This window comes from Chiloscyllium punctatum, chromosome 7, assembly GCF_047496795.1.
Source record: "Chiloscyllium punctatum isolate Juve2018m chromosome 7, sChiPun1.3, whole genome shotgun sequence".
NCBI lineage: Eukaryota > Metazoa > Chordata > Chondrichthyes > Orectolobiformes > Hemiscylliidae > Chiloscyllium > Chiloscyllium punctatum.
In genome coordinates this window covers 90,848,140-90,864,027 of record NC_092745.1, presented here as the reverse complement: position 1 = coordinate 90,864,027, position 15,888 = coordinate 90,848,140, and the positions used below count along the sequence as shown (strand labels likewise).

The following is a 15,888-nucleotide window of genomic DNA, read 5'->3' as shown; positions in this document are numbered from 1 at the left end:
TAGCTGGAGGATGAGGCGCTCTTACTCCAGCCGTCGTGTTGCTATGGTCTGGCGATGGAGTCGTCAAGGACCTGCATGTCCTTGGTGGAGTGGGAGGGGGAGTTGAAGTGTTGAGCCACGAAGTAGTTGGGTTGGTTGGTCCAGGTGTCCCAGAGGTGTTCTCTGAAACATTCTGCAAGTAGGCGGCCTGTCTCCCCAACATAGAGGAGGCCACATCGGGTGCAGTACATTATGTGTGTGGAGGTGCAGGTGAATTTGTGATGGATATGGAAGGATCCCTCGGGGCCTTGGAGGGAATTGGGGGGGGGAGGGGATAAGGTGTGGGCGCAAGTTTTGCATTTCTTGCGGTTGCAGGGGAAGGTGCCGGGAGTGGAGGTTGGGTTGGTGGGGGGTGTGGACCTGACGAGGGAGTCACGGAGGGAGTGGTCTTTTCGGAACGCTGATAGGGGAGGGAAGGGGGGGGAGGGTCCGTTTGGAGGTGGCGGAAATGACGACGGATGATACGATGTATATGGAGGTTGGTGGGGTGGTAGGTGAGGACCAGAGCGGTTCTGTCCTGGTGGCGATAGGAGGGGAGGGGCTCAAGGGTGGAGGTGTGGGAAGTGGAGGACACAGCATCGTCAATCATGTCTGGGGGGAAATTGCAGTCTTTGAAGGAGGAGGCCATCTGGGTTGTTCGGTATTGGAATTGGTCCTCCTGGGAGCAGATGCAGCGGAGACGAAGGAATTGGGAATATGGGATGGCGTTTTTACAGGGGGCAGGGTGGGAGGAGGTGTAATCTAGGTAGCTGTGGGAGCCGGTCGGTTTATAGTAAATGTCCGTGTTGATTCGGTCACTCGAGATAGAAATGGAGAGGTCTAGGAAGGGGAGGGAGGAGTCTGAGACGGTCCAGGTAAATTTGAGTTCGGGGTGGAAGGTGTTGGTAAAGTGGATGAACTGTTCAACCTCCTCGCAGGAGCATGAGGTAGTGCCGATACAGTCATCGATGTAGCAGAGGAAAAGGTGGGGGATGGTGCCAGTGTCGCTGCGGAAGATGGACTGTTCCACATATCCTTCGAAGAGGCAGGCATAGCTTGGGCCCATGCGGGTGCCCATGGCTACTCCTTTGGTTTGGAGGAAGTGGGAGGATTGGAAAGAGAAGTTGTTCAAAGTGAGGACCAGTTCAGTCAGTCGAGGAGGGTGTCAGTGGAAGGGTACTGGCTGGTATGGTGGGAAAGGAAGAAGCGGAGGGCTTTGAGGCCTTCGTGATGGGGGATGGAGGTGTACAGGGACTGGATGTCTATGGTGAAGATAAGGCGTTGGGGACTGGGGAAGCGAAAATCATGGAGATGGTGGAAGGCGTGGGTGGTGTCCCGAACATACCTCAACCGTGTCGAGGTATGCAGAGATGAGTTCGGTGGGGCAGGAGCAGGCTGAGGCAATGGGGTCGGCCGAGGCAGTCAGGTTTGTGGATTTTGGGCAGGAGGTAGAAACGGGCGGTGCAGGGTTGTGGGACTAATGGGTTGGAGGCGGTGGATGGGAGATCCCCTGAGGTAATGAGGATGGATGGTCAGGGAGATGATGGTTTGGTGGTGGGAGGTGGGGTCATGGTCAAGGGGGCAGTAGGAGGAGGTGCCCATGAGCTGGCATTTAGCCTCAGCGGTGTAAAGGTCGGTGTGCCAAACTACTACTGCGCCTCCCTTGTCTGCAGGTTTGATAATGAGGTTGGGGTGTTGGAATGGAGGGAGTGGAGGGCTGCATGTTCAGAGGGGGAGAGGTTGGAGTGGGTGAGAGGGGTGGAGAGGTTGAGGCGGTTAATGTTGCGGCAGCAGTTGGCTATGAAGAGATCGAGGTCAGCTAAGAGGCGAGCATAGGGTGTCCAGGTGGATTGGAGGCAGGAGAAGGGGTCGTCACAGGGTGGGCGAGAATCCTGGTTCAGGAAGTAGGTGCGGAGGCGAAGGCGGCGGAAGAATTGTTCGATGTCTCGCCGCGTGTTGAAATCGTACCAACCCAACCTCCACTCCTGGCACCTTCCCCTGCAACCGCAAGAAATGCAAAACTTGTGCCGACACCTCCCCCCTTACTTCCCTCCAAGGCCCCAAGGGATCCTTCCATATCTGCCACAGATTCACCTGCACCTCCACACACCATTTACTGTATCCGCTGCACCAGATGTGGCCTCCTCTATATTGGGGAGACAGGCCACCTACTTGCGGAACATTTCAGAGAACACCTCTGGGACACCCAGACCAACCAACCCAACCACCCCATGGCTCAACACTTCAACTCCCCCTCCCACTCCACCAAGGACATGCAGGTCCTTGGACTCCTCCATCGCCACACCACAGCAACACGACGGCTGGAGTAAGAGCACCTCATCTTCTGGCTAGGAACCCTCCAACCACAAGGGATGAATTCAGATTTCTCCAGTTTCCTCATTTCCCCTCCCTCCACCTTGTCTCAGTCCCAACCCTTGAACTCAGCACCATCTTCCTAACCTGCAATCTTCTTCCTGACCTCTCCGCCCCCCACCCCACTCTGGCCTATCACCCTCACCTTGACCTCCTTCCACCTATTGCATTTCCAATGCCCCTCCCCCAAGTCCCTCCTCCCTACCTTTTATCTTAGCCTGCTTGGCACACTTTCCTCATTCCTGAAGAAGGGCTCATGCCCGAAACGTCGATTCTCCTGCTCCTTGGATGCTGCCTGACCTGCTGCGCTTTTCTAGTAGGTGATGATGTCGTCTCATTTCCCTATCAGTCGAAGCAAACACTCCAAGACACAGTATGGCTCTATCTTCTTCATCTTTATTCTGAGCCCTGAAGAGACAGCGATCACCCATGTACAGAAAGACATGAGTTCTCTGTCTTCTCTTGAACAGCAGATTCATAAGGAATTATATAGTCACATACAGAGAGCAACATCCAAATAAAGCAACATCTGTATTGAGTGGGTGACTGTTACAATCAGTGAGCATCAACAGTAAAGATTAAGCCGTCTGGCGTTACACAATGGATGTACTACACCGTATCAAACCAATACCCTGCCTCGAGCACTTCACTGTTTACTGCAAGTTCTTATCTAGTCAAAGTCAAGCTCGCTGAGCCTTTGTCAAGCAACCCTGAACTTGACTCTTGCCCTACCTGCTCATACGTCATACATTTTCTCACTGAGTGATCGTGGTTGACACAGAGGGAGATAGGGAGATAGAGAGACAGAGATAGCGAGATGGGGGGAGAAGGAACGGAGAGGAAAATAAATCACCATTTGCCAGACATGGAAAATGGCAAACTCTTAATTAGAGCATAAAATCCCTACAGTGTGGAAGCAGGCCATTTGGCCCATCGAGTTCACACCTTTTCTCCAACAGCACCCCACCCAGACCAACTCCCCATCCCCATTACTCCGCATTGTCTTTCGCTAATCCATCGCGGACATTATGGGCAACTGAGGATAGACAATCTACCTAACTTAGTAGGTAAAAACAATGACTGCAGATGCTGGAAACCAGATTCTGGATTAGTGGTGCTGGAAGAGCACAGCAGTTCAGGCAGCATCCAAGGAGCAGCGAAATCGACGTTTCGGGCAAAAGCCCTTCATCAGGAATAAAGGCAGAGAGCCTGAAGCATGGAGAGATAAGCTAGCATCTTCACCATGGATATCCAATCCCTCTACACCTCCATCCGCCATGACCAGGGCCTCCAAGCCTCCGTTTTTTTCCCTCTCCAGATGTCCCCAACAGTACCCTTCCACCGACACTCCCATTTGTTTGGCCAAACCTGTCCTCACCCTTAACAATTTCTCCTTCAAATCCTCCCACTTCCTCCAGACCAAAGGGGTAGCCATGGGCACACGTATGGGCCCCAGCTATGTCTGTCTCTTTGTTGGCTACGTAGAACAGTTGCTCTTCCGTAATTACACCAGCACCACTCCCCACCCCTTCCTCCGCTACATTGATGACTGCATTGGCGCTACCTCGTGCTCCCGGGAGGTGGTTGAGCAATTCATCAACTTCACCAACACATTCCACCCTGACCTTGAATTTACCTAGACCATCTCCGACATCTCCCTCCCCTTCCTGGACCTCTCCATCTCCATTAATGACGACCGACTTGACACTGACATTTTTTTACAAACCCACCGACTCCCACAGCTACCTGGATTACACCTCTTCCCACCCTATCTCTTGCAAAAATGCCATCCTGTATTCCCAATTCCTCAGCCTCCGCCGTATCTACTCCCAGGAGGACCAGTTCCACCACAGAACACACCAGATGGTCTCCTTCTTTAGAGACCGCAATTTCCTTTCCCATGTGGTTAAAGATGCCCTCCAACGCATCTCGTCCACATCCCGCACCTCCGCCCTCAGATCCCACCCCTCCAACCGTAACAAGGACAGAACACCCCTGGTGCTCACCTTCCACCCTAACAACCTTCGCATAAACCAAATCATCCGCTGACATTTCCGCCACCTCCAAAAACACACCACCACCAGGGATATATTTCCCTCCCCACCCCTTTCCACAAAGACCATTCCCTCCGTGACTACCTGGTCAGGTCCACACCCCCCTACAACCCACCAACCCATCCTGGGCACTTTCCCCTGCCTCCGCAGGAACTGTAAAACCTGTGCCCACACCTCCTCCCTCACCTCTATCCAAGGCCCTAAAGGAGCCTTCCACATCCATTAAAGTTTTACCTGCACATCCACTAATATCATTTATTGTATCCGTTGCTCCCGATGCGGTCTCCTCTACATTGGGGAGACTGGGCGCCTCCTAGCAGAGCACTTTAGGGAACATCTCCGGGACACCCGCACCAATCAATCACACTGCCCCGTGCTCAACATTTCAACTCCCCCTCCCACTCTGCCGAGGTCATGGAGGTCCTGGACCTCCTTCACCGCCGCTCCCTCACCACCAGATGCCTGGAGGAAGAACGCCTCATCTTCCGCCTCGGAACACTTCAACCCCTGGGCATCAACGTGGACTTCAACAGTTTCCTCATTTCCCCTTCCCCCACCTCACCCTATTTCAAAACTTCCAGCTCAGCACTGTGCCCATAACTTGTCCGGACTTGTCCTACCTGCCTATCTCCTTTTCCACCTATCCATTCCACCCTCTCCTCCCTGACCTATCATCTTCATCCCTTCCCCCACTCACCTATTGTACTCTATGCTACTTTCTCCCCACCCCCACCCTCCTCTAGCTTATCTCTCCACGTTTCAGGCTCTCTGCCTGTATTCCTGATGAAGGGCTTTTGCCCGAAACGTCTATTTCACTGCTCCTTGGATGCTGCCTGAACTGCTGTGCTCTTCCAGCACCACTAATCCAGAATCTACCTAACTTGCACATCTCTGGACTGGGAGGAAACCGGAGCACTCACAGGAAACCCACACAGACACGCAGAGAATGTGCAAATTGCATGCAGACAGTTGCCTGGGGCTTGAATGAAACCCAGGTCCCTGGCACTGTGAAGCAACAGTGCTAACCACTGAGCCACTGTGCTGCCTAATTGTCAATGGAACAGGAGTCCGCATTATCCAACTTGTTTTGTAGCAATTCTATAAGACAAAAATAATCTACAAGGCAGTTTCTGTACTTTTTAACATCAAAAGGATTTCAGCTCAAATTTCTTTCCATCATTTTAACGCATATTCTGAGTTAGAGAAGTGTACAGAGATTTAAAAATATTCATAAAGTAAGTCCTTTAGCTGTCATCAAAGCAATGCCTTCAATTCTCCAGAACTATGAAATCAAAGAATTTTACTATAATTTAGTGGTGCACTGGAAATTAAGTCCCAGTTTTCCTGGAGTCACCACACATCTGAAGATTTAATGAAACAACCAAGAACCCAAAATTGACACTCACTAAAAGCTACTCAGAACAAAAGCAAACCACACCAATTCCCTTCACGATGGCAAAATACCTATTTACTGTAACACACCACTTTAACAGGGACAGTAAAAGAAAAGTATTTCTAATTTGGACATCATAAAATTCACTCCTTTTAAAATTCCCACACAGACACAGAAATAGATCAAGTACATATATGACATTGAAAGGGGACAACATAGCCAGAACACAGTTCTGCATCACCAATCTAAATCTTAGAAATAGATGGATAAGTATTGCAATTGTCAATTCTTTAATTAATGTCACAATGTTAGCTGCATAGTGATGATTAGTCTTTAGTTCTCGGATTGATTGGTTGGGCCCTTGGGCTGACATTTTCCTTTTGACTTTGTAATTACATTTGTTCAGGGTTGCTAAATGTAATTTCTCTGCTCTTTTGATATGAAGACAATATTAGCAAAGAAATAAATTGGGAGAACATTGAAAAAAAGTATGCAATAACAAAAACAGAAGCTTCTTCAACTATGCAATCATTTAGAAGACCATTAAAAAATCTTACAGGCACACTGAACGACCAATCAAAATAAAGTTAAACACATGTCCAGGCTTTTAAATCTGTTAAGTGACCATTTTGTATGACTAAAGATTCCTATGAATTAAGCTCATATTCTAATTAAGCAGGATTTACTACAGTCAGTAGCATTATACTATAAAATAGATCAAGATTTCACCTTACAAAGAACAGGGATTCTCAAAATTGGTAGAATTCTAGATCTGGATGTTTGAGGAGGTAACACCACTGCTCTGAGCCCCTTACCTATACCTTCAATTGCACAAAACTGCCACTGATTCTTCCCATCTAAAGTCAAAGGTCAACAGGCCAATCAACCCAACATCAATTATAGGGAAACTACTTCAAGGAGTTTTAGGAAAGACAGACACTTAAATGTGGCTTCCAGAAAAAAAGAAAAAACCAAGAAACATAGAAATCAGGAACAAAATCAGAAATTGCTGGAAAATCTCAACAGGTCTGGTGGCATCTTTGAAAAGAAAGCAGAGTTAAGATTTAGGGTGCAATGTCTCTTCTTCAAAACTCTGAAGGAGGTCATTGGACCTGAAACATTAACTCAGCTTTCTCTCCAGAGATCCTGCCAGACCGATAAATTTGGCACATATGTTGATCTGGCCATTCCAAGCCAGTTCAGTAAGGTACCTTAACTAGGTTATTTCACAAAATAGAATCTTGTACAATCAGTGGAAATTTGTGTATTGGATTATGAATTGGCTCCTTCTGTCAGATAGTTGCAGCCAATGTTGCTGAACAGCCTAGAGTCCCCCAGAGACAAGTGCTCGGCCTGCTATTGTTCTGTATTTTTGTTATAGTAACAGTGGAGATTGGCATCAAGGGATATAACCAGTAAGCATGTACTAGTTACTCAATGCAGATTGTGGAGATTGTGTTAAGACTGTTGACTGTACAATCTTCTGCAAAAGTAATCTGACATGTTATTTGCTAACAGGAATAGCAAATAACCCAAATAAATGCAACTTTTCATGTAGTTAGATATTTACTTAAATCATAGTGCTCAAAGCCAATAAGAGTAAATGATCTTGGTATTAATGGTGCACAGGTTGGTCAAGATTCACAATTAATGTACAAAAACTTATTAAAAGTAAACAGGATATTAAATTACATTAATACAACCAGTCACCAGGACTCAGAAGAACATTATGTTCATTATGTAAACAGCTGGTTTTAACCGATTAAATGTGCATAGTTAATGTGATCTCCTGAATAGGTTTTCAGGGCATGGGGCAGGAGAAGGTCATTCAGCCCTGACAGCCTCCTCTGCCATTCAAGATGATCACAGATGATCTGGTGGGGGTCTCAACTCGACATTCTTTTCTGCTCCCACTTCCAATAACTCTCAACTCCATGACAATGCCACACAGCAATTTTCTGGCATATCACCATGATATATGGGGCAGACTCCAAACACATTTAACAACTCAACATTTTGCATCCATGAGGGGCTGTGGGGCATCAACGGCAGTAGAAGCATACCCCAAAACAATCTTCAATCTCATGACCTGGTATATCCCCAAACAATCATTACAATCAAGCCAGAAGATTAACGCCCTGGTTCACAAGAGAGTGCAAGAGGGCACGCCAACAGCATTAATAGGCATACTAAAAAATGAGGTGTCAACCTGGTGAAGCTACCCAACAAGACTACGTGCATGCCAAACATCATAAGCAGCAAGTTATAAACAGAATTAAGTGATTCCACAACTAATGGATCTGATCCAAATACTGCAGTCCCGCCACATCCAGTCATGACTGGTGGTGGACAATTAAGCAACTCACTGGAGGAGAAGGCTCCACCCAAATATCTCCATCCTCAATGACAGAAGAGCCAACACTTCATTGCAAAAGATAAGACTGAAGCATTTGCAGCCATTTTCAGCCAGAAGTGCCAAGTGGATGATTCATCTCGTAGCCCCCAGCATCCCAGATGTCAATCTTAAACCAATAGGATAATGCAAAGACTATGTTCCCTGACAACATGCCGGTAATAGTACTGAGGACTTGTGCTTCAGAACTTGCCACCAATATTTCAGTCAAATTCTTCTGCATCACTCTAGTTACTTGTTTTTATCACAAAGGATTTTTTTTTCATTTTTGCCTCCTCCAGAATAGTTCATGCTACTGCATGCTGGGACATGGTGAGTCATAATGTTCAAAAATCATGAAAATGAGGTAAGCTTGATAGAACACCTGGCCTTTTCCTGCCCATTATCTTTTTATTTTCATAAAAATCTTTTCTTACATTTCTCTAGCATCTGGAGGATTTTAAGTAACAAAATAATGGCTGTGCTTCTTTCTCTTCTAATTCATGTCGTCTTTGGAAAGGGGATAAAGCTGTGGGAAGTTCAACAGAAGTCAATATGCTAAAGTACAATTCTAGAAGAAATCACTGGACAAAGTAGCTAAATCTGAAGGCATAGACCAAAAGCAATGTCTACTTACTACTGCTGCTGAAATAGTGCAATTGTGCACCAACAATGATTTCAATGGTTCAAGCCATTCAACTCATTGACTCAACAAGTCAGTAAGGGAAGCTTGAGAAACGTTTTGAAGAAACTTTTTTTTTGCTTTTCAAGTTCATGCACAAAGATTGAGAGATTACAGAACATGGATATACATTGTGGTAACACACATAAAATGATCATTTAAAAGACTTAATTGTCTGAACAATGTTAGATTCCCAAATTGTGTTTGCACTCATCAGAACCCAATATGTCATCAGAATTAGTAACTAGTGCACACATGAAAATATGAAGGACACACCTTTTCTTTAGCACAATGGAGGAAAGAAAGGAAGTTCTTAAAAACCAAAGTGAAGCCCCTCAAAAGTGTTATTTTTAACTCATTGCAGATGTCTCTCAGTTCAGAATCAAACAAACTTAGTTGCAAAACACTAAAATCACTTTTATTCCAGTACTTTTAAATTTACAATTAATCTTACTTTCACCACAATTTCAAAGAAAATCGACATTACAGGCTGAAAGCAGTGAGTACACCGATCATGAACTTCAGAAAAATCAATGAGAATTACTGTCGATAAAAATATTAATTTAATAAATCTCACAACTCACTGGCTTAGTGAGCAGGAGTGGATTTCCTAACGTTGTCTCAAATGTGAAAATGTTTCATCAAATTATCAATATTCCTGATTTTGTCAGGTTTCTGTACTTAACAAGAAAGTAACTGTTCATTACAAAAAAGTTTTACTCAATAGCAATTAAGAAATATAAATTGTTAATTTGTAACTCTATAACTTAAAGGCTTTGCCTTCTGTCATCATGCACATGTGCACTATGCACTGCTGACATTTGTGCAGACATGTTTATGAGAACCAGCACATGCTTTATATCTGATTCACCTTTAAGCTTGGTTTGGTTAATGAGGAACAAGCGCTCTGAAGGGGGAGCTGGCAGGTGTAAAAGGGGAAGGATAGGAGGCAATTATGAAGGGTGATAAGAGGGGCAGCAGATTGGGGTAGGGGGTGTGGAAGAGGCGAGAAGGGATGACATTTTTGGGAATTGGGGGGAGAAGGGACAGCTGTGAAGGAGCAGTGGTCCCTGACACCCTCCACAACACCACCCCCATCCTCAAGTTCCCTGTCCGCCCTGACTTCCCCTGCTTCTTTTTTGCACATGCACAGCTCCATTGCATGTTACATCAATGGAATTCTATATGATGTTGTAACATTCCTGGAATTATTACAACGTGTGCAGCTGCAAGCAGGTACGTGGTATCAGCATTTTACAAAGTCCCCTTTCACAAACAACTGAACATACAAAGACAGACAAGACATAGTAAAGGGTGGAAAAGGAAAACAAATTTCAGGGAAACACTACTCGATAGCATTCGATTGAACCACAGGAGCGGATTTCTTTAGATTTCCTGCAATTCCTTTTGTTTTTGCTGCTGACAAGTGTCACAAAGCTAGTCCTTTTTTTTTGCTAAAAGCTGTTCCTTGACTCAAGGACACTCCGTCCTTGATATTTTTCAGAGGAGTAATAAACCAGGCCAGGGTCCGACCAGACTGACTTGGTACAGAGATGAAAAGGATTTTGAGAGGCCTTTTGTTTATATGTAAACAGATGAGACTTCAAGCCAAAGTGGTCATGTTTTAGAAAGAGGATTGGTCAGCTCTCTTAGCTGAGCAGTTCAGTTTAGTCCAGAACTGATTGTGAATTCAACAGTGAGCTGTGTGGAAACTCTCTCTTCTGTCCATCTAACTTCAACCTGTAAGCATCTGGCCTTTTCTTTTGTACTGTGTTTTAAAGAGGGTTTGCTTATTAAGACTGTTGTGTATATTTGGAACAGCATACTTAAGGTAAAAACAATGATTGCAGATGCTGAAAACCAAATACTGGATTAGTGGTGCTGGAAGAGCACAGCAGTTCAGGCAGCATCCAACGAGCAGCGAAATCGACGTTTCGGGCAAAAGCCCTTCATCATTTTGCCCGAAATGTCGATTTCGCTGCTCGTTGGATGCTGCCTGAACTGCTGTGCTCTTCCAGCACCACTAAAACAGCATACTTAAGTCTAGTTTGGATAGACTGAGTTCTGTGGGGGTTCTTTATTCTGTTATTTGTGTTTCATTGTGTAATTTTGTGAGTAGATTTTTTTTGTCTGTTTTAAACCTGGTAGTCGACCTCGCTAACTTAATCCGGGTAATTTTCACTGTACACTTACCAAAACAAACTGCAAAGTTTTGTGGTCTGGGATGCCTTCTTCAGAATGTTTTGAGTGGTCTGGCCTACTCCATAACACAAGGTTAAACACAGACAAATGCTCTCTTTCTTTCACTACTTCAGAATTCATCCTTTTACTGTCTTTGACTGTATTTTATTCCTCCTTCAAGTCAAGGTTGGAGGATTTGAGCTCTAGGGAGAGGCTGAATAGGCTGGGGCTGTTTTCCCTGGAGCATTGGAGGCTGAGTGGTGACCTCAGAGGTTTATAAAGTCATGAGGGGCATGGATAGGATAAATATAGAAAGCCTTTCCCTGAGGTGGGGGAATCCAGAACTAGAGGGCAAAAGTTTAGGGTGAGAAGGGAAAGATTTAAAAGGGACCTTAAGGGGCAACTTCTTCACAGATTAGGTTAGGATATCTTGTCGGCCTGGATGAGTTGGATCAAAAAGGATCTGTTTCCGAGCTGTACATCTCCGTGACTCTACGACTCTTAACAGGGGATTTGCAGACAAAGATGCAAGGAAGACATCTAGCAAGACTGGAGACTTTCATGTACTCCACACAGAAGACAAGGGCAGAGAGGGAGGTTTTTTTTTTGACACTTTCACTTTGTAGGTTGTAGGTCACATGGTTAGAAGCCAATCAAAACATTGCTGTCAACCAGCTGTCCTTCAGTCAAAACCCATCGGCACCATGGTGCTTGCTTCTGCTCTCACCATTCCAGGAAAAGATTGTATATAACTCAATGTACTCCAGTAAAAGTGATTTTTCAAGCTCTAACATTCTCTTTACACAGTTTTCTTGGTTTCAAGCGCTATGTTCCTTTTTTTCCCAAAAGTCCCAAAAAAAGACAAAAGAAATAATAAAATGTGGTCTTCATAAATGGAAAGCTATTTTCCCCAGCTTGGGGCATGGAACAGGAGATCTTCAGTTTCTTGAGAGAAGGCCTGCTAGAAGAGGCATTTAATCAAAAGGCATGAGTTAAACATCAACAGAACTGGAACCAATGTCCCTGTGGACATTTTCACTCATGGTTGGGAGCATTAAAACAATAAAGCATGAAAAGGTTGCATAATGCATGTCAGGTCAACTTTTCCATTGAGAATATAGTAAGGACAGTGGGAAATCGAAGAGGAAAATAAGACTGGCAAAGGGTGAATATGGTCATCGAATGGCACATACTGTAATTAATTGGCATAAGGAGAGGTTGTTCCTTGGGACAAAGCAGGGGAAAAGAGAGTGTTTTGAGATCTAGACAATGGCTAGAATATTTAGTAAATACTGGTACAAGGTATTGTTTAAGTAATAAGATAAACAGTAGGTTAAAACATTGAAACAGAGATGATAGAGTTAATTTATGCACAGAAAATTGGTGGGAAGAATGTTCTGGAAAGGTTGTCTATGCTTAGACTGAATAAATTGCTGAATTCAAATGGCTTGTATCCAGTCTTTGCCCTGATTTTTTCTTCATACTGCGTAGGTCATCGAGGATCTTACATGGCACCGACTTCCAGAAACAGAAGCCAATGTGTTGGCCACCAACCAGCGTGTGTGGATGCACAGCCTTTGGAGAACACTGTTTGGCAACCAGGGATGCAAGTGAAGTGCAAGGGGAGGTAAGAGAAGCACTTGACATCATCTTCCAAACTTACTTAGATACATCCCTAGCCACACCAGGCTAGTCTGTTTAACGTCAGTATTGGGTAAGATCTTAAGAATTAACAGGCAAGGAAAAAACTAGCAGATACTTGGAAAGTTTCTATAAAGGGGAGCCAGTCCACATTTCTAAAAGACAGGCAAGTCTGAAGGAATTTTTATGAAGTAAGTTGATAAAGAGAAATACAATAAATTTCAAATAAAGCTTATGACAAAATAACACCTACGAGGCCACTTAACACAATTGAGGTTCATGTAAGAAAAGGGTTAGTGTCAGCTTAGGTGAAGGACAGAAAAATGAGGCATGGTAAATAATATTTTTCAAGTGAGTTTTTCAGGCGCGAGCCAGGCCACACGGCAAGCTTATGTCTTCCCATCAAAATTTCCCAACTTTGCAACAATACCAAACTTTGATGTGTAACAGACAGTGAGGATTACACCAATTGACTGTAACAGAATACAGATACACGACTAGAATGGGCAGATTGAATTTTATACAGAGAAATGTGAGGAGAGCCATATTGGCAGAAGGAAGAGTGACAGATTCAAAGAATTATAGATTATATCGGCTTAATGGCATAGTTATAAACAATGTGCAGATACAGAGCAAAATAGAGGTTCATGTGCTTATATCTTTGAAGACAGTAGCTGCTAAGCACACAAGATCTTAGTCTTCATAAATAATGGTTTGAGTACACAGGCAGGGAATATGCTGAACCTTCATAAAACCATAGTTTAGGCCACTGTTGCTTCTAATTCTGGTCACAATATGCTAGCAAGAATATCAGGGTTCATGAGAGAATGCAGAGATTTGCCAAAACTGCTTGAGACAGGAGGGATTTTAATTACATGGTTGAGAAGCTGGGATGGTTCTTGGACAAAAAAAAAGTTTGAGGGAAGATTAGTTATGGGTACATTAAATTATAAATATGCTTAAGTAAGATAGAGAGAGAAAAGCTGTTGTATCTAACCAACTGTACAAAAACCAGAGGGCAAAGATTTAAAGGTTTGAGGCAAGAACTACAAGGGAGAAGAAGTGACAAAAATGCTTGCTTTGTACAGCAGCTGGCAATGACTTGAAACTTGATTTCAAAGCTCCTTGGATGCTGCCTGAACTGCTGTGCTCTTCCAGCACCACTAATCCAGAATCTGGTTTCCAGCATCTGCAGTCATTGTTTTTACCTCAATGACTTAAAGCTTGCTACCTATGAGGTGGCAAAAGAGCAGATGATCAATGCTTTCAAAATAAAGCTGAAGGTGCATTGAGGGAAATAAACTTCAAGCAGCTCAGTTTTAGAGCAGGGGAGTGGCACTGATTGGATTGACCCACAGAGAACTTGCATGTAGTGGACAGGCTGAATGACCTTCTGGTGTTCTGTGTTCTATGATAATGTTTTGAAATGACAACCTGATCTCTGTGCATAGAGCTATCAAATTGCATGATGAAATTATTAATTTTGGGCATCAGCCACTTGTCAAACTGTCCACCAAGAGTTAAATTTTGAAATGGTAGCATTATACATTTTCATTATTTCCACTGATTTAAATTCTCCTAACAATTCTCATATCGTGCAACATGCATCATAGTCAGTAAAAAGAAAACTGCTTGTGGCTGTTTGGATATACTGTTAAAATGGCTGAGGAAACAATTCATTTAACAAAACTAAAGCAGACACAAACTGTCTGCCTTAACTGTGTTTATCACAATTACATCACACAAAATGGAGTTAGCATTAGCAAATTAGAAAGAACTACAACAACAGGATAATTTCAGAACAATGAACTGAAAGTAATGTTTGTGGAAGTGACTTGGAATTTATTTTAAGGCTAAATGGGATGATAATGGACAAACAAGGAAGTGTCAATCTTATTATAAATTATTCCTAATAAATTATGTTCACTATGCTCTTGTATGTATTGTCAGTAACATAAAATGATCCAACTTTAAAGCTTTTATTAAGAATGTGGAAAAATCAAAAATCAAGTAACGAAGTGATTCGCACCTGGGTTAAAAGACAAGCAAGGGTTCCTGAATAGGTTTTTTTTCCAATCTAGAAAATACCTCAATCTTACATGTTTGATCCATTACAATTTCATTCAATGTGTTAGCAGGGTCAGGATCCTGGGCCTGGATAGGATGAATTGCTCATCATTACCTGGATGGCATCTAGTGGAATGGATTGCTCAATTATTCAAGAACTTGCCTGATTTTTACTCCAATGAAATCAAAGGAATGGAACTCTAGTGGGTTCTATACAAAGTGGTAAAGCTGTTTTGCCAGATTTCTGTGCATACAGTGAAGAAACAAAAATATCCTCAACAGTCTGAATGTTCTTATTCCTGGTCACGAACTCATTAACCTTGCTGGAAGTGAACTTGTATGGATTTCATAAGGACAGTATCAAGCTTGTATGGGATGACCCTGCCAACATCACTGTCAGAATGTATAAATGAGCAATGGTCATTTGGAAAGGATATTGAAAAACAGGCTATACCTGCAGATCATAACCAAGCACAAGCCACTGCTTCCAGTAGAGTGTAAAATATATTGGGGAACATAATGAAAACATTTGTTTTAAAATTCAGTGAAAAAAAATTAGTTTCTCAAGTAGCACTATGATATTACATATACAGATAGTTAACAGGTTTATCACACAAATACAAATTAAGATCATTTAGAGATTACTACCAATAAATTCATTTGCAATGCATTAAATACTTGAAGATTGAGTTGATATTCGGAGTTTGAAGTTTAAAGTTAGTGCAAATGCATAGTTACATGATGCCACAATTACAGAAACACACTTTTTCCATAACCAGGGTGGGAGGAGAGAGAGAGAGAGAGAGAGAGAGAGAGAGAGAGAAGGAACGAACATTGGCCTTTGATACAAGAATACCACAAGTAAAATTCTGTGCTACTTCACATTTCTAGGGGAAAAATGACTCGAAATATTCAACCACTTCAGTCTTCACAGAAGCAATGTCACAGTCCTAATTTTTTTAATTTGTAAATAAAATGTCACGTAAAAAATCCAAAAGAGTGTCAGTCACAAATTGAGCACATTTACAGCTCCAGAGTTAAAAGCACGCCATTTAAAATGACCACAGGCAAAGCTAAAACAGAAAGC

At 43.4% G+C, this 15,888-nt stretch overlaps 1 protein-coding gene across 4 annotated transcripts in view; it reads right to left on the bottom strand.

Annotated features, from left to right (window-relative positions):
* osbpl9 (oxysterol binding protein-like 9) overlaps positions 1–15,888 on the bottom strand; it is a 229,836-nt gene that overhangs the window by 92,217 nt on the left and 121,731 nt on the right. The gene's annotated exons all lie outside the window — the stretch shown is intronic.